The 21,635-nt window shown below is 38.1% G+C and overlaps 1 protein-coding gene across 1 annotated transcript in view; it reads right to left on the bottom strand.

The window, feature by feature from the left end:
• The window catches only part of MYT1L (myelin transcription factor 1 like), a 451,852-nt gene that overhangs the window by 311,729 nt on the left and 118,488 nt on the right, over window positions 1-21,635 (bottom strand). Inside the window, exon 2 of the mRNA XM_082250801.1 lies at window positions 3,160-3,232. The gene's annotated coding sequence lies outside the window, so the exon portion shown is untranslated. The remainder of the gene's footprint in view (window positions 1-3,159; window positions 3,233-21,635) is intronic.

Genomic DNA, 21,635 nt, shown 5'->3' with positions numbered 1-21,635 from the left:
GTCTAAGTTTGTGACATGGGGAACTTTAAATCATCAGATGTGACTCTGATAGTTCCAATTTCTAGGTACAGGATATCACACCAAACACTCCCTCCCTGTACATGTCTATTCAGCTTGAAGGCAACACTGATTACTAAAAGTATATGAAGTCTGTTGGAGACAGAAGGTTACAAGGCATACCTAAACTGTCCTCTGTGCTGCGAAACTTCTTTTACTAAGTAAATAGTTCTATCCTTAAACAACAACCGGACAGTGGTAAACCGTGTTCACAAGAATATGTAAAGTCTATGCTATAGCTGATCTAAATATAACGGAAAGAAAAAAGAAGCAGTGCCGGTTTGGAGAGGCGCTTATCACATGAGCTTTGCTATAGTTTCTTTAAAGCATTTTAGTATATCTTTCTAAATATCAAATATGTCAACCAATCTATTCTCCCTAACAGAAACAATATTCCCTTGCAATTACCTATATTTTGTTACACTTATCCACACAGATACTAACGCAATTACTCATAGAAGTGATTTAAAAATTACTTTATAGCAGATTTGAGTGTGCAGAACAAAGCTGGTTTCTGTAACTAAGTGGAACTACTTCACTACTGTACTTAAGTACCGAAAGGCGGTATCTGTACTTTTCTAGAGTAGAATTTTTTTCTCCTACTTCCACTTTTACTTCACTACATTTTTTCGATGATTTCAATACTTCTACTCCGATATTTTTTTTTGTGCTGCATAGTTACTCGTTACAATTATAAAAATTACCACTGCCAGAACAGTAGATGGCAGGTTTCATGAAGCTCAAAACATGTGTATTATCAGCGCATACGAAAATAAAAGCTACTGAATGTATAAATAAAACCTGCATTTGAAATAATAAAAAACAATATGATGTTCAAACTTTTGACTTCTTTCTTTAATAACTACATAACACAGTACTTGTACTTTTACTTTCAGTACTTGAGTAGCAATTTTCTTTTCAAAACTACTGGTACTTTTACTTTCAGTACTTGAGTAGCAAAATTAAAAAAAAAAACTACTTGCAATACTTAAGTACAAAAAATGTTGAATACTTTAGTACTTCTAATCAAGTCACTTTTTGATCGAGCACTTGTACCTTTACCCAAGTATGGGTTTCGAGTACTTTATACAACTCTGGGGCTACCATGGTGTGCTGTTTGCAGGAAGTTCATAAAATAGTCTCGTTTACATAATATCCTTGTATATAATCGTAAGAAGACAATTTAGGAAAGATGCAATTTCAGTGATGTGAGGTCTACTCTTGACATATTATAGAGTTTTCAATTTATATGTAACAGTTGTCATGTCTTACTGAGCTTTTGGATTTGTTTTATTCTGTTTGCCATTCATATTACAGTGCAAGTTACTTGTACCATGTTCAGACTAAAAGTCTAAAGTTTACGATATGACTTTGACAGTTTAAATTATTTAAAGGATATGAGTCTATCTGATCTGAAGCTTCAGCTTTTTGTACACTACAGGTGTGCTTTGATAGATATAAAGCTGTTCATTTTTTTCCTTTTCATATGAAAGTATACATTTGGGTTTTCTTTGTCTTTAAGTAAAAAAAAAAAAACGCATTGCTGGTCATTTAACTAGGTCCCTCACTAAGCCCCAAGTATGAACTTAATCACATGATGTGGCTATAATGTACATTCAATAAGGCCAAGAGCAAAGTTCAGCATCTGATATCAAACAACGGAGTTCCTCTAAATTAACTTATGATAGAAACACGGGACCGCCATTGTTAACCTCATTCTACAAATGCTAGTTTCTTGGTTGTTATGCTCAATGGCTTCAGAATAATGGACATGGAGCAAGTTAATAAAGTCAGAGTAAAGTCAGAAGTTTTTATCTGTATACCTGTTTCAGGATAATGACTTACAGTAGCAAGACCAGCCAGAATCATAGCAGAAAACTACCATTTACAGAGGCAGAGCTCACTAATGGCAATCAAAGAAACTTGAGGAGGCATTAAGTGCAGTAACCCAAAGCAGAAGTAATTAATCTATTTAACTTGCGTGACTATAGTGAAGGGTAATTGGCTGCTATGAGTTATTTTGACACCTGCACTGCCTTATTGTATAAGCCTATCATGACTTTGCATCATAGAACTGGTATGCCCTGCAATGTCTGAGAGCAGATGACATCAAAATCTCACTCCCTATAAATAAAAATATGTCTGAATAGAGGACCTCCTACAGTATGTCCAATATAATAGTCAGTCAGTTCGGCTTTATTCTCTAGTTGGCCAAAAAAAAGTTTGTTTTATTTTGGGTAACAAGGAAAGGCATATTTTTCAACATGAGATCTGCTGTTCCATATTCCCTCTTGATGGTATGACCGAGAAGTCTATCTGGCACTCGCAAGTAGGGCAAAGCCCAAGCAATTCTGGAACTACACAAGCAGGATACAGGTTCTCAACATGTGTCATAAAAACCAAGAACTTTTAGTGAAAATTTTGTGCCAAAAGCCACACATCAGAGTCACCCTTTCTGGGTTCCACTAGCAGAATCGAATGGGCTGGTTGGGGGGGGGGGGGGGGGCATATTTTTCTGGCACCTAGTTAGAAGTAAGGCTGAAAGTGACTACCACAAGGTAAATTAAATAAAGTACCAGTTTACTTTTACTATCTATGACTACTTAATAACATTAGGTGCATCTATGAAATTGGTAAAGCAGACTGTAAGTGAAATTGGAGATCCTTTTACATTTGTGAACATGAGACGGTTCATTCAATGCAGAGGATTTACTCAGAGCTGTAAATAACAAAATTCACCTAAAGCATCTTCTGGTGCTATCTGGTATGGTGACCAACAGTGAACCACAAGCATTATCCGTGGTAATAGAAATTACTGGTTGGACATTAGTTGGTCAAGTAGGTAGATGTTGCTTTAAACCACAGAGGCAAATCAGATTCATATTTTTCTAGTGATACCATAAGAAAAAAAACCTAGATTAAACATTTTTTTTCTGAGTTATACATTCAACCACCCTTTACCATCCCACTCTGTAGTCGATTGGCTTTTGTACTTGCAAACAAAAAATAGACAGTTTCCTGTACTGCAAGCATTAATAAGCATAAATAAGCATAGACATTGCAATCCTACTGTGCCTAGAACACTTTTTTTTTTTTAAATACCTGAGCATTGGAAGCGTTGTCAGCTTGTCTGGAGGATGGAGAGGAAAGAAGAAAGGGAGCCCACAGGGAACGTCTGAAAAGAATAGACAAGAGAAGCATATGGTTACCCCTAGTTTTTAAAAGTACAATCCAGTCAAACATTTTCCGACTGACCCAAGAGATACAATCTGCCTGCTAAGCATCTCTAATTTTCTTCTTGGAATTCATCTTCTGAACCTGACTGGCCTTGTCTGTTAGTTTTTTATAGTAGCCATTATGCTCCTTCTCGGAGTGGCCTTGAGTATGAGCTGCTGAACACATATGTCTGTATGTTACAGATCTACTCCAGATCTAAAAAATACAAGAATCTATGTGGTTATGTATTCATTAAAAATCATTAAAGGAGAAGTACAGACAAAGCTTGTTTGGCTGTACTTCTCCTATGGATCACAGGAGTGCAGTTCGTTTTGCACTCCTGTGACCAATTTTCAGCACAGCGGCTGAAGTCTGCTGTCTGATGATGTCATAGAGCCTGTCCAGGCTCAGGCAAGATTGCGACTATGGAGTAAGGAACAGCCCACATGCCTGGACCAACACCTGGCTTAACCTCTCAGCGAGCCGCTGAGAGCCTGAGCCGGCCATTCCTAAACACTCCTAAACCTTATGGACAGCTTTCCCAGAAGAGTTAAAGCTGTTATAGCTGCAAAGGTGGGCCAACTCAATGTTGAACCCTACGTACTAAGACTGGGATGCCATTGAAGTTCATGTGCGTGAAAAAGGCAGGTGCCCCAAAACTTTTGACGATATATATATATATTTTTTTTTTTTTACTGCACTTTAAATGTATGGTATTTAAAGTCGAATTCCAGTATAAAGTAAAACTTCAGGATAAGCAAACATCATTGAAATACCAGAGGCATTTGTATTTTTACTTTAATCTTAATGTCCTTTGTGTATTTCTTCCAGATCTGTGCAGTGATCAAGGGTGCAATATGCCTCTGTATAGGAGCTTCCTGTATTAAGAATAGATTAGGGATAAATCTCAGTTCAGGGCGATTCATGGTTCACCCTGAATTCTAGCTATTCACAATTTGGCAAACAGGTGAACTAAATAACTCTTTGTCTCTCCCTGCCACCTACCCGCTGTGTAGGAGGTCATCCGGGCTTCCCTTAAAATCCATACCAGACGTTTATCCTAAATAAGAGGCTGCCTTAGACAAGGAAGGTAATCCCAAGCCACTAGTTTACATGCAGAATGAAGCGGCTGGGAACTGTCATTTACCAGCAATTTAAACAGAATTTTATTTTCCTTGTAAATGTCACTTTTTCTTTAAAACATCATACAAGTATGCCACTTCACAGACGGTTTAGGGCTCCTCCCAAGCATGTTCCCCTTGGCAAGGCCCAGACCTCTGTTTGACAACCCATTTGCCATTAGCCTTAAGAATTTGCAAAAAAAATTTGCAGGATTTGTCCCCTATAGATTTTAATAGGGTTTGGGGAACGTTTCACAGTCATATGTGAAATACAATCATCACTATATATTAAAAGTAGGCTCCCCTTCCATAAAAGCAAGTCATAGGAAATAATGTGTGCCACCCTTATGACCCACCAACAAGGTATGCATGGAATGCACTACAACCAGCATGCTATAGCTTTGTATAACAAATACTAGAAACCATATGTTAGCCCCAAGGCATACATAGGTTTCATTGATATAGTGCAAGGTGCAATATTGGTAAAGTTAAAAAGTCTCAAACTTTAAAATCAACCATTCCAAATCGGAGGCCATGGACATCTCACTCCCCGATAAAGTAAAACAATTAATTAAATCTAATTGCCCCTACAAATGGGATTCAACCTCACTTAAATACTTAGGAATCAAACTTACCCCAACTCTAGATGCCCTCTATGAGGCCAATTTTATCCCAATCCTGAAAAACATCACTAATGACCTGAGTAAATGGGATGTTAAACATTTCTCGTGGTTCGGCAGAGCAGCCATCTTAAAGATGGTCATCTTGCCTAGACTATGTTATTTATTTCACGCTTTACCCATCACAATACCTCCCTCCTTTTTCAGGAAACTAACGACTATTCAAAGGAAATTCATATGGGCCAACAAAAGACCTAGGATACAACTAAAATATATGCAATTACCCAAGATCAATGGAGGCATAGGGGTCCCGGATTATTATAAATATTACCAAGCCACTCACCTCACCAGAGCGATCGACTGGCACTGCCATTCAACTCAAAAGGACTGGGTGGCCATGGAGAGGCACTGCTCCTGGTATCTGACCCAGTTCCTGCTTTGGACAGACCCTCACAACTTCCCTTCTGAAGTTAAACACCACCCCTTAATCAACACCACCCTTACCATCTATCACAAGCTAGCGAAATCATATAACTTATCCACCAACCCGAGCCCTCTGACTCCGGTTTCCCACAACCCAGACTTTGTTCCGGGTCTTAATATAAAGTGCTCTGCTGACCATACTTTACTCATTAAACATTGCATTCGTGATCAAAAAATTCTATCTCTTCACGAACTAAACAACCTAAAACCCCAAAACATCTCATTGAACCAGTGGAATTATATCCAGCTGCACAGCTTTGTTCAAAATAACAAAAAGAAAACTTTGTGGGCTAGACAACTAACTGCTTTTGAGAGGATATGTGAGAGACAGTCCCCAATATCGAAAACGACATTGATGACCTATCAGTGGCTTATAGCCCCGTCGCCGAATTTTGACGACAAATATAAGAAATTATGGGAACTCGAGTTATCACGCAAAATTTCTGATAGGGAATGGGAGAAGGCCTGTGTATTTACTCACAAATGCTCCCTGAGCACAAAAACTCAAGAAACGTCATTTAAAATCCGCACGCAATGGTACATAACACCAGCGAAAATGAAGACGTGGTCCCCACAGTACTCCGGAAGGTGTTGGAGATGTCTAGCTCACACAGGCATATTTCTACATATTTGGTGGAATTGTGACATAATCAAAACCTTTTGGAACAAAGTTGTGCTCCTGATCAAACATATCACTGGTTCTACCTTAGAATTTATTGCGGCAAGCTGTTTATTACACATCAATAAACTCTCATATAGGTCATATAAAAAGTCTCTAACGAGACATCTACTCAACGCGGCCAAATCTCTTATACCTTTATACTGGAATTCCAAATCCGTCCCCTCGACTAAGAATTGGGTAGACAAGGTAACTTCCACATATGAAATGGAGGAAACTGTAGCCATCAAAAAAGAAATTAGCGGACCCTTCCATGACATGTGGAGACCATGGTTGATATTTACTCTTTCTTCGGATTTTAAAAAAATGACTGAAGATTAGCAATCTCACAATTAACCCTCACATTCCACCTGGACCTTTAGTATACGCTTCTACAATGAGCTACTTGATCAAGTACCACTTATCAATAGTACTCCATTACCTCCCCCTCCCTTCCCTTTACTTTTCCTTCTCCTTCTCTTTCCTTTTTACTCGTCTTCTTTAATTCCTATCTTCGCTTCCTTCCCCGCCCTCTAGTGGCCTTCTTTGAGACAGGCATATGTCTTTGGTCCTGTCTCATCTGAGAGAGGGTATCCAGTTAGATACCCCCATTATACCTCAGGAGCTGACTTACATGTTTTATGTTGTTGCACTAACTTTTGATCCAACATTACATGATGTTGTAATTTATGTACATGTTGTACAGTTATACCAATATGTCATACTGCCATTGTTAATACTGTACATGTTTATTATTGCGATTCAATTAAGCTTTTATTGAAAAAAAAAAAAAAAAAAAAGTCACTCAATGTTCCAGTCGTAAAGGGCATGGTGATAAATGTTTCCCACACTAGGTGTGTAAATGCCATGGAGATCTCTGAGTGGCAAAGTATATGTGCTATTTAGTTAGACAAAAGGAAAAAGCTTTTGTAGTCCATCAGTATAATAGTAAATTTAGTATAATACTGTCTTAATTGTCCTATCAGGGCATCATGAAACAGACATGTTTGCTCTTTAAATAACTGATACTGTATATGCCCTTTTATAGACTATTGTTGGTAATCTACTGGTTGCTTGACAGACAGTCTTTGTAATCTACCAGGTAATCTACTGGTTGCTTGACAGACAAGGGCTTCATGGTAATTTTGGGTATTTGTGTATATTTTTATTTGAGGTACTGGTCTAATAAAAGATGTTGTTTTATATATTTTTTCTAACATCAACAGTTCCAGTGATCCAACTTAAACTTGCAGTGCCCCTCTAAGATAAGACAGAGATCTGCCCGTCGGTTGCAGTGAAGGGAGCTGGTGTCAGTGCACCATTCAGAGGTTTCAGAGAATTATCAGTGAAGAAAAGGTGTTGCTCACCAACCCTGTGCATTAGTGTGTAGATGAATGTGGCCTCAGCCATTGCTGCTTCAGCTACGCTCCCTGACATGTTTCGCCTTGCACCCCGAGGCTTGGTCATAGAGGTCAGAACAGTCCCAGATCTCAATTTTTGTTTGACTTGGGCTTCATTCCCATTTGAGCATAGTGTCTTTGCTCATCTTACAGGCTTTTTTAAATTGAGTATTTGTATGAACCTTTTTGCGGGTATCTGAAGCTTGAGCATTTTTTTAATTATTTTTAGCCATTTCAGTGCTAATTACTAGGAGAAAAAATGTATGTTCGACTTCACATGTTTTTTGCATGTTTGCACGTTTTTAAGCTCCCCCATTGAAGTCTATTGCTAAGGTATGAACAGGCACAATTGAAAACCATAGGATGTTGGATGTGTTTTAAACTGATGGCTATATATATATTTTAAAGAAGGTAACTGTTTTTTAGGTTATCCAGTATGCCATTATCAACACATTTCATACAAGATCATTTATACATAAATCTAGCAGTTTGTTAGTGAATATGAAAATGCCTAAAGCTCTTTATTGTGTGTTTGCAGTAATTACAGGCCTCTTTTGCAATAAAGTTTTTCCTGATAAATAATTACCGGTATGTTTAATAGTGTGGGTTAAAAAGTCCAAGTATAGATGATGGCATATACAGTATGTGCATAGCATACATACTTTCTATCCTCCCTGTTTATGAGTAATGCGCCATTCTAAATGTGTCGCACTATGTAAATTAAGAAGGGTATATATAATTAATATAGCTCTTTCTATTAATTTCACAAAGCAGATGGGGAGGTAGAGTCTTGTTCTATTACTTTCTAAACAATAAGGATCGTCATGGTAATTATAGACAGAATACCTCCAATACCTTTGATAGCTTTCTTTAAACATACACTATTCCCTGCAGGGGAGCAGATATAAGTATGCAGAACCTGGCTCCATGTGAAAGCTCTTGAGACTGAACCAAATGTTGCTTGCGCTGGATTGTGTCTGCTAATGAGAAGCTAGAAATTGTATGTATGGAGTGCTACGAACATATACAAGGGAAATGAAAAAAGCTGAATCCATGGTTGTATGGTGCAGATAAATGTTTGTCTAATTTATATTTTTACCACAAATAACATAAAACCCATTATTAACATGCAAAAACATAACGTTTTAGTTTTATATATATATATATATATATATGTATATATATATATATATATATATATATATATATATATATATATATATATATATATATATATTGCTAATGCAAAAGATGATTCTGTGCCTGAATAAATACAGCTAGTCATAAATTTTGTGCACTTTTGCAATTTAAGGAAAAGTAAAGGCAGGCACAAAAGTGTAAACAGAATATGTACACTAAATTTGAATCCAACCTTTGCTACTTTATATATCAGTAAACTAAAATGATTCTCCTAAATGTATTCTAAAATCTTGAAGGGCTCGTGTAGATGGGCTTTTGTTTCCTGCATCTGACTTCCGTTTGAAGCTTACTCTAATCGCAAGTCTGCAGAGCAGATTTCAATGTCCTTTGATTGGGTAGTGTAAGTGACTGTTCCCAGGGTTGAGTTTGACCTGCTGTGCTTTGCGTTCTTTTTGGACGCAGATGGCTCTATTAAGATCTGTTCCTGCCGCTTGGAAACTTCTTAAATTTAAAGCAAAAAGCTGTAACTGAGCTGGGGTTTGCAGGTGAAACAGAGATGCATGTAAAATAGCATTATGTTTAAACACAAAATAGCATTTAACAACAAATCCCATCCATGTTGAAACCTAATATATTCAGGCAACCTGAAGCTACAAATGATCATGTATATGGTGATTTCAGAGAAGCATAGGCTCATTTGTAACCATCTACTAAACCAATATCTTGCTTACCCAAAAAGACATGGCAGCTATAGAAAAATTAGATAAGTTCCATCTTCTGGACACTGTTGTTGTTGGTGAAGGGCATACAGCTAGACTACAGCAGGGGACCTGTACTCTGAAACATTGCTGGCAGTTGTTAATGTGCTCTTTGTCACCTGTTGATTATGTTTTGGCAATACGGGTAATACAGGTAAGCAACTCTCTAGTGTTACTAATAGATCTATAAGTCCTCCCTCTCTTCCTGGACAATCCCCTTTGAGCGATACCAGGAGGGAGGGAAATCTGGATCCATATCTAGTGAAAAAGATCTAAACAATGTTAGGATCTGGATTGTCAACCTGTTTCGAACTGACTATTATATTGTTTGCCAGGAAACTCACTCTTCACGTAATTCATGATAAATCAGAAAGGCCACAGACATCCAAGGCACAGGATATGGAGCTATGAAAAGACTTTTCAATAAACGATTTCTGTGCTCTCAGGGACCTCATGCTTCTCCGGGCAGAAAGTAACCCAGAGGAACCGGAGGTCTCTTTATCAATTATTTCCAATGTCCCTACATCAAACCAGACAAAGCTAAAATATAAAAATAAATCTCAAGTGTATTCCCCATTTCTTGGGAGTGGTGACAAATGCTGAATTTTTGAAGGAGATGGACCAGTTTGCCTGGCGATACAATGAATTTGTGCTGGAACTGTTGCACTATATCTTGTTCAGGAACGTGTTTATTTTAAACTGCTCCCACTACCTCCAGGTGCAGGCAGTGGTGATGGGGACACAGTGTGCCTCGCCGTACGTAAACCTGTACCTGGGGGGTAGGAGCAGTCCCTATTCTTCAGACAGGACTCATTGTTGTTTTTAAGGTGCATGTTATGCACAGTTACATGTGAGTGAGATCTTCTACATTTTATTAAATAAAAGTTTTTAAAGGATTTCATGCACTATTGTGAGCTCTCTATTTTACACATGATGCTGCATTGAGGGATACGGTATACCAGCCTTGGTTGTCCTGGATGAGAGGAGCTACAGGGATCTGGATGGATGGTTACTGAGATCTCCTATATATACGCCTAGTTGTATCTATTATAAGGTGAGCACCCACTCACAAGGGGGTGCACGGTTGCTGTTACACTGTGACACTCTGGTCACTCACTATTGGGAAGCACTAGCCATTTGTGGTTGGCTGATTCACTATTATAGGACTATTTTTTCAGCACTTTATTCACGTGGACTATTTATTATTGGACTTCTTTTGCATATCTTGTATATTTATATAGTTTGCACATTTTATACATATATTGGATTGTATTATATTTCTTCATCAATATTATATTTGCATTTGCACTTTCCCATTTTACACTTTTGTATATTTATTGCATATATTTATCACATTTTGTTTATTTTTATTTTTTTGGCACTATTGTCATTTCACTGAGTGACAGTTTTTTAATTCTTCTTATTATTAATTTTTGCGCAACACTATTTATTTTTATTCATTAGTACACTGATATGAGAAGTGGAGTGTCTGCAGCAAATTTATTAATTTATTATTGATAGGTTGCTCGCAGGATCCTTTTATTAGGACTCATTGTTGTAGCTGTGCCACGTTTTATCGTGGCACAGGTACATCAATGATATATTCTTAATTTGGACTGGGGCACGCAATGATCTTGATGAATTCATGGAATTGATTGATTGAAACACATTTAACCTGAATTTCACCATAATGTATGACCAATCTAGGGTCACTTTCCTAGACATCCAAATCCTGAAAAAATCAGATGGTCATTTGATATCTGATTTGTATTGAAAGCCACCTGTAGCTTATTCCATTCTTCACGTCACTAGTGCCAACCCAAAATCATTGAAGGATAGCATACCATATGGCAAATATCTCAGATTGAAACGCAATTGTAGCAGGGAGGAAGATTTTGTGATCCAGGTGAAACAACTGCAAAAGTGCCTAATACAAAGGGGGTATAGTAAGAAGTGCCTCAAGAGAGTATTTAACCAGATGAAACTTAAATCTCGTGATTCACTTATATACATGCAGAAAAAACCTGAGGCTGATAACACTACTCATTTCTTTACCCATTTTTCTTAATACCAAATACAGATAACAGAGATCTTACGAGAACACTCGTGGGTCAAAATCCTCAAAATACCTATCCCTGAGCCAAATTGTTAAGAGATCACCTCACACAGTCATCTTAACAACAGAATCTCTTCTACTCTCTATATTCATCAATGCAGAGGCACATTTGCACCTGGCTGTTGTAATTGTTGTAATTCGATCCTCGTAGGAAAAAATATCCCTTTGCCCAATGGACAATCTTGGACCCCACGTTCTGCCATTCTGGCGCTGGGAAATACAATGTTGAAATTGTTTTAAATGGATCCTTGTGAGAAAAAAATATCCCTCTGTCCAATGAACAATCTTGGACCCCACATTCTGTCATTAACTGTCAGACTCTGGGGGTAGTATACTACATGGAATGCATATTTAAGGATTTCTTTGTAGGAAAAACAAAAAGGCCATTCTGGAAATGTATTAGAGGTCATATGCACTTAATACAGAATGGAAAGATGACATCCTTGCTGAGTCAAAATGCTGGCCTGAATCATAGCTTCAATGCTAATTCTTTTAGGCTTTTTTCTCTTATAGTGATAAGCGTCTCCTCCAGCTGGAGACCAAATTGATCTTCCAGCTAGGGGCAATTACGTTTCCTGGAATCAATGAAAACATAAGCTTTAAAACTTTTCTGTAAATACAATCTCCTATTTTCTATAGGTCCACTTTTTGTATATTGTTTCTTGATTTGTATGTATCTTGTGTTTTTGTACATCATATTTTACAATACAGATCTGTTCCTATCACGTGGATAAATTCTCTTGAGCATATTTTGACTTGGCAATTATATGTGTATTGGGGACCATATTCTGGTTATATACTAAGTATATAAAAGCATACAAATTTTTATAACAATTTGATTAAAAAGACACAGCAATAGTAGCTGGTGTATATAAAAGTCAACATAATACAGATATGTGTATTTAGATCTGTATAAATCCCTGGATTACTGTGATGAAAACACCATGGCAGAATAGGCAAGAAAAAACCTGACGCATTTCAGAAGTTCATTCTTTCTTCAGGGGTGTATATTTTATAATAATAACAAATCACCTATGTTGACAAAAGTTGCATACAGTAGCCACAGAATTATTAAAAACAAACAGTGATTTTCATCACATTGGCCCAGGAAAGGATCAATATTTAGTAGCCACACCAGTAAGGTCCAGCAGGGCCTGGCGGATAGCAACTCAGGAGGAGAAAGAGCTGTATAGCCAGATGCAGTCTGGTCAGTAGAGAAGAAAAGGTGCAGTGTGTGGGATGAAAGGATGCAGACATCCACTCTCCTGGATCCGGGGGCTACTAAATATTGAAAATCCCATGGGGATAGCTGATTGGAAGGAAGGTGATGCAGTAATGTTGGATAGCTCTCTTACCCTTGTTTTCATTGGCACTAGTGTTTTAGATAAGTGAAGCACTTGAAAAATCAACTGTGGTCTGTGGTCTGTAAAATGTGTGTCTCCCGGATGCTTCTATTCATGCAGGTATTGAATACATACAAGGCTTCATACTTACTATGTTATACAGCACAATTATATGTACATCGAGGGATTCTTTTGTAGTATCACTACCTTATTTGTTATTCCATGCAGGCCATTGCACCACTTGGGCTTGATTGATGTATGTGACTCCCCCTGGCTGGTTCTTGTGGGCCTTATTCCTACCTAACCTCCACCCCTTGCCTCCTATGCTTATAGCCACGTTTCGGGAGGTTGTTATCAGATCTATCTACACCCCTTTAGGATTACATCCCTTTGGGGTTGTATACACAAAACGATTTTTGTAAGTTTGATGTGTACACTTTTCTGTATCACTTGTTTTGTATATTTTTGTTATGTGCCATATATTATTATATCATTTTCTTTTTAGCATCCATATTGAAGCCCAGCCTACGAACCCCTGGAGAAGCCTTAAGTGCAAAACGCATTGGGATGTTGCACCTCCCTTTGGATATATATGTATATTTTACAATCTACTGTGATGTTGCACATGTACATTTTGAAACAAAATCAAATTATGTTTTGGGGAGGTGCTTCTAGGAGGCTGATATACTGACTATGGTTTGCTTAACCATCATGTGTGGTTTTAAGGGACTTGGTGCCTCATAATACTTTTAAAAGGAATTTTACTGTTTTTAAATCAAAAGATAGGTGTTTGTAAATACATTTTGACAGAAGGTATCAGCACCTGAAAAAATCCTACTTTTTCGGTTTTGTTTTATTTCTCTATATACTCCTGGGATGGGGTGTTGAATAATTTAACTGATCCTAAAGCACATTTTTTTCATATATGACAACAATTTAAGAAAAAAAAAAAGGAAAAGAATGAAGAATTGACAGGTGGAAATTAAAATCAGAAATGATCTGGCACACAAGAATCAGACCAATTCACCAGGAATTCCAAACCCAACAAATTGTTTTTTTCTCAAGTATAATTTATCTAGGAACCATTGTGGAAACCAAGTAATACCCTTTTACTGGCTTTTTTTACAAAGACCTAGACTGCCCTCTGCTGAAAAAAATACTCACCAGCCCACCAAATCAAGCATTGTCCCATGTCTCACTATGCCATCTCCTCTTCTAAAGTCATCAGAAGGTAAATTTTCTCTTTCTGGCTCTTGCAGCTGACCCCCTGATAATGTGCTGTGGTGCATTCATACATAGTGCAATGGAATTAGCCGCACACATGTGCACTGCAGTGAAGATTGCCCCAAAGCCTCCTGGGATGCAAAATGTCAGTATTCTAGTAGGCTTCAGGTGGGTGACAGACATCATTCTCTCTTTGGTGAGAAAGCCAGTAGTATGGGGCCAGGACCACTAAAAAAGTACTTATGCGCCCCCCCTTTCACACACACATACACACACAAAATAGATTAATATCTAATTGTGTAGCAGGGGAGAAGCAATATCATAGAAGGTCATGAATAAGGGTGAAGGTCTTCTTTAAGGAGAGATTGACATAAAATGGAAAGGCTGCATGTAGTATAATTCAACCTTAATGGGTGACTTCCTGGTCTCCATAGACTGAAACTTTTGACTCCTCTACTTATCATTTATTAAAAAAAGTAATAATGCCAGTAGAAAGACTAAAAAGAGTGAACCCACTGGCGGTCAAGCATGGATAACTTTGGTAACGGTGAAATAAAACTGCTGCCCTCTACTACTTGAATTTGTAAATGCCTGTTTATGCCTGTAAATATATTATGTATGCACTTCCTGCCGCTGGTTGTTGGCTTTGAGACCCCAGAAGGAGAGAGAAAGTAGGTCTCAGGTACATGTTCTGTTAATGCTGCTAAATCCTGGACCAGAATAGACTATTATGCAAGTTTTCCTATTCTCTAAATGTTTAACTGCAGCTGCTGAGTGTATTTCTAAATTCTTGTGACAGAGTATCTCTGCCCTGTCTTTGTTATTATTTTGCATGCACAGTGCTACTATATGTATGTAGTGGTCACCTTGCTGTATTTTGGTAAGTGAACCTGTTTATTGCAATATAGTTTATATACCACTTTTGTTATTTTAGAAACTACTAGGGAGGAACTAAAGCGTAGAGTAGATAGGCTAAATGAGATCAAGTGCCACAGTTCCAATGCCATGCCATAGTTCCTATTGGTGAGAAGTTCCATTCCAGGCTGGTCAGACAACAGTTGCAGGATGCCCCCCATGACCTCTGATCTGTCCTCAGGTCTACGACACAAAGACAGACACTGCATTATCCTCTGGGGCCCTGCAACTGGACTTTGCTGCAACATTCATCTGGAGGTATCTCTATGAATAACTATATTGTATAGGTGAACAATTCCCTCCAGGACTCTTGTTGGGCCCTTTGCTGATAAAACCTGTTTATAAATTGGATAAATATACTATTTTTAATCTATTCATATATAAAACTTGTGTTATTTCTATGCTGGTGTGCATCCACAATATATCCTTATTGTTAATGTTATATGCGGATTGTAGTAGTTCTTCTCCTCTCAATTACTTTGTTTAGATTACTGATTATTTCCCAGGAAGGGAATCCCCATTGTGCACAGAGACCCTGTTCTTGGTGGAGGCACTGCCAACTTTATTATCAAACCCACTCTTCCACTCAGCGAAGGTTCTGGTTCTTCTATTTACGTACAGGTTTAGCACAGTATTCTGTTTATGAAGAGCCATTTCTCATAACCCCCCAAAAGAGGACTACACAGACATTAACTGCTTGCCGACCGCCGCAAGTACATATACTGCGGCGGTCAGCCCCGGCCAGGCAAAGTGAGGTATCTGTACATCACTAGCCTGTGAGCCAATAGCAGGCGAGCGCGCGCCCCTGAAGGCACACTCCCCCCCCGGCTCGTTCCCTAGCAAGTCCACGCGTGTGACCCGATCGTCCGCCGTGAAGGGAGAAAGGCAGGCGGCTAATGTAAACAAAGCCGCCTGTCATTCTCCCCTGTGTAAAAATGGAGATCATACGGTTCTGCTATGTAGGACCATTGATCTCTGTTCTTACACTAGTAGCCACATCCAATCACAGTAAGAAACACACCCCTAGGGACATACTTAACCCCTCCTTCCCCAATAAAGTTAACCCCTTCCCTGCCACTGTCATTTTTACAGTAACAGTGCATATGTATAGCACTGATTACTGTAGTAATGTCACTGGTACCCCCAAAAGTGTCAAAAATGTCAGTCAAAGGTCCAATCTGTAGGTCGCAATGTCGCAGTCCCGCAAAAAAAAAATCGTAGATCGCCGCCATTACTTGTTAAAAAAAAAAAACAACAAAAATGACAAAAATCTTTCCCTTAGTTAGTAAACGCAATAACTTTTGCGAAAACCAATCAAAATACGCTTATTGTGATTTTTTTACCAAGCATATGTAGCAGAAAACAAATTGGCCAAAAATCTTAAAAAAATGTGATTTTTTTGGGGGGGGAATTTCATATAAAAAAATGTGAAAAATATTGTTATTTTTGCAAAATTGTCACTCTTTTTTTGTTTATAGCGCATGATCAAAAAATCGCACAGGTGATCAAATACCACCAAAAGAAAGCTCTGTTTGTGGGAAAAAAAGGACTTCAAATTAGTTTAGGTACAGCGTCGCATGACTGCGCAATTGTCCGTTAAAGTCACGCAGTACCGAATCGCAAAATAGGTCCTGGTCAGGAAGGGGGTAAAATCTTCCGGGGCTTAAGTGGTTAATGAACGAAACACCTATTTGACAATCAGTGTTAGTAAAATGCCAGGGGTAAACAGGGAGTCTAGAGAAACTAACAGAAACAGAATTTTAAGGGTTTTTTATATGCAGTGTTATATTCAATCTTTCTGAGCAACAGCAACTCAGGCTACCAGTATTTTATTTCTAGAGCAGCACAACGCTGCACTCTCCTTAGCCTGTAATGGATTTCTGCCTTCTCCCATATTTGTGGTATGATGAGGCTAACATGATATGAGCCCGGTGATTGACAAGTGGGACAAGCTTTGAGTTAATAGCACAAATCTTTATATTAGCTCTTTAGCAGTTATTTGAAAATAAATGTATATTTTACCAAAAGACCCACTTAATACATTTGTTAAAATCAGAGTAATTTTCTAAATAAAAATAAAATAAAGTAAAATAAAATAAATGAAACCGTTTGTCAGCAGACTATCTCCAAAAGGAATCTTTTCTAGTAAGTAGAAGTCAGCGCTGCTTTGCATATGTATCGCACTAACAATAGCATCCGGGATGGTGGAATCCTGCCAGTGAAATTAATATCTGACAGCCTATGCTAGCATAGCACACATGCTTCTATGTGATAGTGTGAAAAATGCTGGAAGATGAAGTGATGTATGGAGCATATGATAAAATATACCCATGTAATCTCTGCACTAGTAAATCAAATCGGGCCCTTTTTTTTTTCGCATATTTTTTTCAGCATTATAACCATACAATCGCTATGCACCACAAGGTAGTCTGAGAAAGCAAAGGTATTTAAATGACAAAGTGTTTTGCGCCGAAGGAATTGTTTATTAGGCATTACGTATCCATGAATCAAATAGGCGTGACATGTCATGATTAATAATTGCTGCATGCTGGATCTTCCATTATACAATAAAAACACTTCTGTCTGCCTAAAAGTGATAATTTGTTAATGTGACTAAATGAGGTGTTTCAATCTAAGTTTTTCCTAAAACGGGTTTATTTTAGGACGGTATTGCTTTTTTTTTCACAATTTATTCTTTCATTTTCTCACACTTTACAGTTGACCAGGCGGTTAACATATTTCAGGTATTGCACAGGTGATTTTACTTTTACAGAGTGAAAAATATTCCAAATAGAAAGCTCATAATGGGAAATTAGTTGGGCTTTCATAACTTTTGCATAGTCACAGTTTTTTCTAAACTATATTGAAAATCAACAGATAGATTTGGCTTGATGATTTTAATTGATTGTTAAACTGGAACTAAACTGTATCTGATCACCACAAACTGAAAGCACAAATTATTAATTTTTTATTATTCAAAGCAAAGTCACCCATCCATCCATGTCTCCAATTGTTATTATGTTGAGAAATCACTTTGAAAAACATTCCCCTAGCATTTCTAGCCATGACCATGTTGAATGAAGGGTAGATGATTCATGTAGCATTTACTTCCTGGAAATTATCTGCCCTTAGCTCAGGCATGCAGGCAGGAGGGTGTGCTCAGCTGAAAAGTCTCTCCTCTTCCCCTCCAGATGAAATAAAAAAAAAAAAAATACCCATGAAGCCAACTGGGATGTATGATATCATCTTGGCCCAGGCCACAAACCAGGAAGCAACTGAAGAAATATAAAAAAAAAAACTAAAAGAAGTAAATATGATATACTTCCATTCCTTGTACTAATGCTAGCACCATAAGGATTAAAACATAGTTAATATATATTGAGAGAAATTAGTCCGCTTTAAATCTGCTGGCATGGAGTTACAGAGAATTCCTTGTTATAAAGTTATAATTAAATATTTTATAATTACGTGTAGAACGTCAATTGTTTCACATGCAGTTGAATATCCAAAGACTATAAAAATTGTGCCCAATTAGTGACAGGAAATGTGGAGGTGCCCTGCCACTGGTAGAAGTTAAATTCCTTAAGAATTGTGCCATATGGAGTCACTCTCTGACCTCCAGTCAGATAGCAAATCAGCCAGCTGGAAGTTACTGTTCAGTGTTTTGAATGAGAGGTATGGGAATTCAGAAGGTATTCTCACACTCTCATTATAATAAGGTCAATTACCCAGGTTGATGTATTAAAATTTGCTGTCTTAAAAATTCCTATTGGGTAATGGATCTAATTATGAATGTGACTTTTTGAATGATCTTAGAACCTTTCATAAAAAAACAAATAACAGAAACAATTAAATCTTATTGGTTGATTTACCAAAAAATAGAAACACATAGTGTGATTTATAAAAAAAAAAAAAAAAAAAGAAGAATATTACTAAACTAGTAAGGAGTACCCTTTACCAGTTCATATAAATGGGGATCCCCATGAGCTCATTAGAATATAATAATGGAGAGAATATTATGTTAGAAATTCCCCACGTGTTTGTATCATAATAATGGTTACTCTGGATTTCTGCAGCCAGTTAAAGTGTTACTAAACCCAAGACACTGCATTTACTATATCTGGTCTCCCACAGTACGCAGAACATGGAAATGCAATTATTTTAGTCCATTTAAACTGCTAAATACCTTTTCTCATCAGCAGTATATAGCAGTCTTGTGGCTTCTATCAGTGTCTGGTTAAAGCTTGTAGGAGGAGTTTTCATTCTCCCAAGATTATCCCTTGAGAATGCAGGACCCCTGACCCTCAGTCTGGACAGTGCTGATTGGCCCTGTGCTGATCACATGCACTCTCCCAAGAAAAAAAAAAAACTATCTAGCAATACACACCAAACTGAGAAACTGAGCATGTGCAGCCTGTCCCCTGGCTCTGTAAATATCAGGAAAAACAGTATATTGGAGTCAGTGGAAGAGGAGGTGATCAAAGGAGACAGGAGCGAACAGCCATTTAACACATTGCAGAGGATTCCACAGTGTTTATAACAAGCATGCTTTACTGCATATACAGACTGTTTTTACTGTTGTGGGTTTAGTAATACTTTAACCCTTTGATGCCTACGCCTTTTTCTGTCACTTGTTGCCTAGCATAGTTAAAATCAGTATTTTTTGCTAAAAAATTACTTAGAACCCCCAAACATTTTATATATATATATATATATATATATATATATATATATATATATATATACAGTATCTCACAAAAAGTGAGTACACCGCTCACATTTTTGTAAATATTTTATTATATCTTTCATGTGACAAGACTGAAGAAATGACACTTTGCTACAATGTAAAGTAGTGAGTGTGCAGCTTGTATATCAGTATAAATTTGCTGTCCCCTCAAAATAACTCAACACACAGCCATTAATGTCTAAACCGCTGGCAACACCCAGCAGTTTAGGCAACACCCCTAAGTAAAAATGTCCAAATTGGGCCCAATTAGCCATTTTCCCTCCCCAGTGTCATGTGACTCATTGTGTTAGAAGGTCTCAGGTGTGAATGGGAGCAGGTATGTTAAATTTGGTATTATCGCTCTCACTCTCTCATACTGGTCAATGAAAGTTCAACATGGCACCCCATGGCAAAGAACTCTCTGAGGATCTAAAAAAAAAAAATGTTACTCTACATAAAGATGGCCTAGGCTATTGATGGCGAACCTTGGCACCACAGATGTTTTAGAAATATGTTTCCCACAATGCTCATGCGCTCTGCAGTGTAGCTGAGCATCATGGGAAATCTAGTTCCAAAACATCTGGAGTGCCAAGGTTCGCCATCACTGGCCTAGGCTATCAGAAGATTGCCAAGACCCTGAAACTGAGCTGCAGCACGGTGGCCAAGAAAATACAGCGGTTTACCAGGACAGGTTCCACTCAGAACAGGCCTCACCTTGGTTGACCAAAGAAGTTGAGTGCACGTGCTTAGCATCATATCCAGAGGTTGTATTTGGGAAATAGACGCATGAGTGCTGCCAGCATTGCTGCAGAGGTTGAAGGGGTGGGGAGTCAGCCTGTCAGTTCTCAGACCATATGCTGCACACTGCATCAAATTGGTTTGCAAGGCTGTCATCGCAGAAGGAAGCGTCTTCTAAAGATGATGCATAATAAAGCCTGCGAACAGTTTGCAGAAGACAAGCAGACTAAGAACATGGATTACTGGAACCACGTCCTGTGGTCTTATGAAACCAAGATAAACGTATTTGGTTCAGATGGTGTCAAGCGTGTGTGGCGGTAACCAGGTGAGGAGTACAAAGACAAGTGTGTCTTGCCTACAGTCAAGCATGGTGGTGGGAGTGTCGTGGTCTGGTCTGGGGCTGCATGAGTGCTGCCATCACTGGGGAGCTACAGTTCATTGAGGGAACCATGAATGCCAATATGTACTGTGACATACTGAAGCAAAGCATGATCCCCTTCCCTTCAGAGACTGGGCCAAAGGGCAGTATTCCAACATGATGATGACCCTGAACACACCTCCAAGATGACCAATGCCTTGCTAAAGAAGCTGAGGGTAAAAGTGATGGACTGGCCAAGCATGTGTCCAGACCTAAACCCTATTGAGCATCTATAGGGCATCCTCAAATGGAGGGTGGAGGAGTGCAAGGTCTTTCCGTGATGTCGTCATGGAGGAGGACACCAGTGGCAACCGGTAAAGGTCTGGTGAACTCCATGCCCAAGAGGGTTAAGGCAGTGCTGGAAAATAATGGTGGCCACACAAAATATTGACACTTTGGGCCCAATTTGAACAATTTCACTTAGGGGTGTACTCACTTTTGTTGCCAGCAGTTTAGACATTAATGAGTTATTTTCAGGGGACAGCAAATTTACACTGTTATACAATCTGTACACTCACTACTTTTCATTGTAGAAAAGTGTAATTTCTTCAGTGTTGTTACAGCAAAAGAGATAATAAAATATTTAGAAAAATGTGAGGGGTGTTACTCATTTTTGTGAGATACTGTATATATGTGTGTGTGTATATATATATATATATATATATATATATATATATATATATATTAGCAGGGACCCTAGAG

The sequence above is a fragment of the Pelophylax lessonae genome (genome assembly GCF_965119305.1).
Source record: "Pelophylax lessonae genome assembly, chromosome: 3".
NCBI lineage: Eukaryota > Metazoa > Chordata > Amphibia > Anura > Ranidae > Pelophylax > Pelophylax lessonae.
This window is presented reverse-complemented; position numbering and strand designations above follow the sequence as displayed.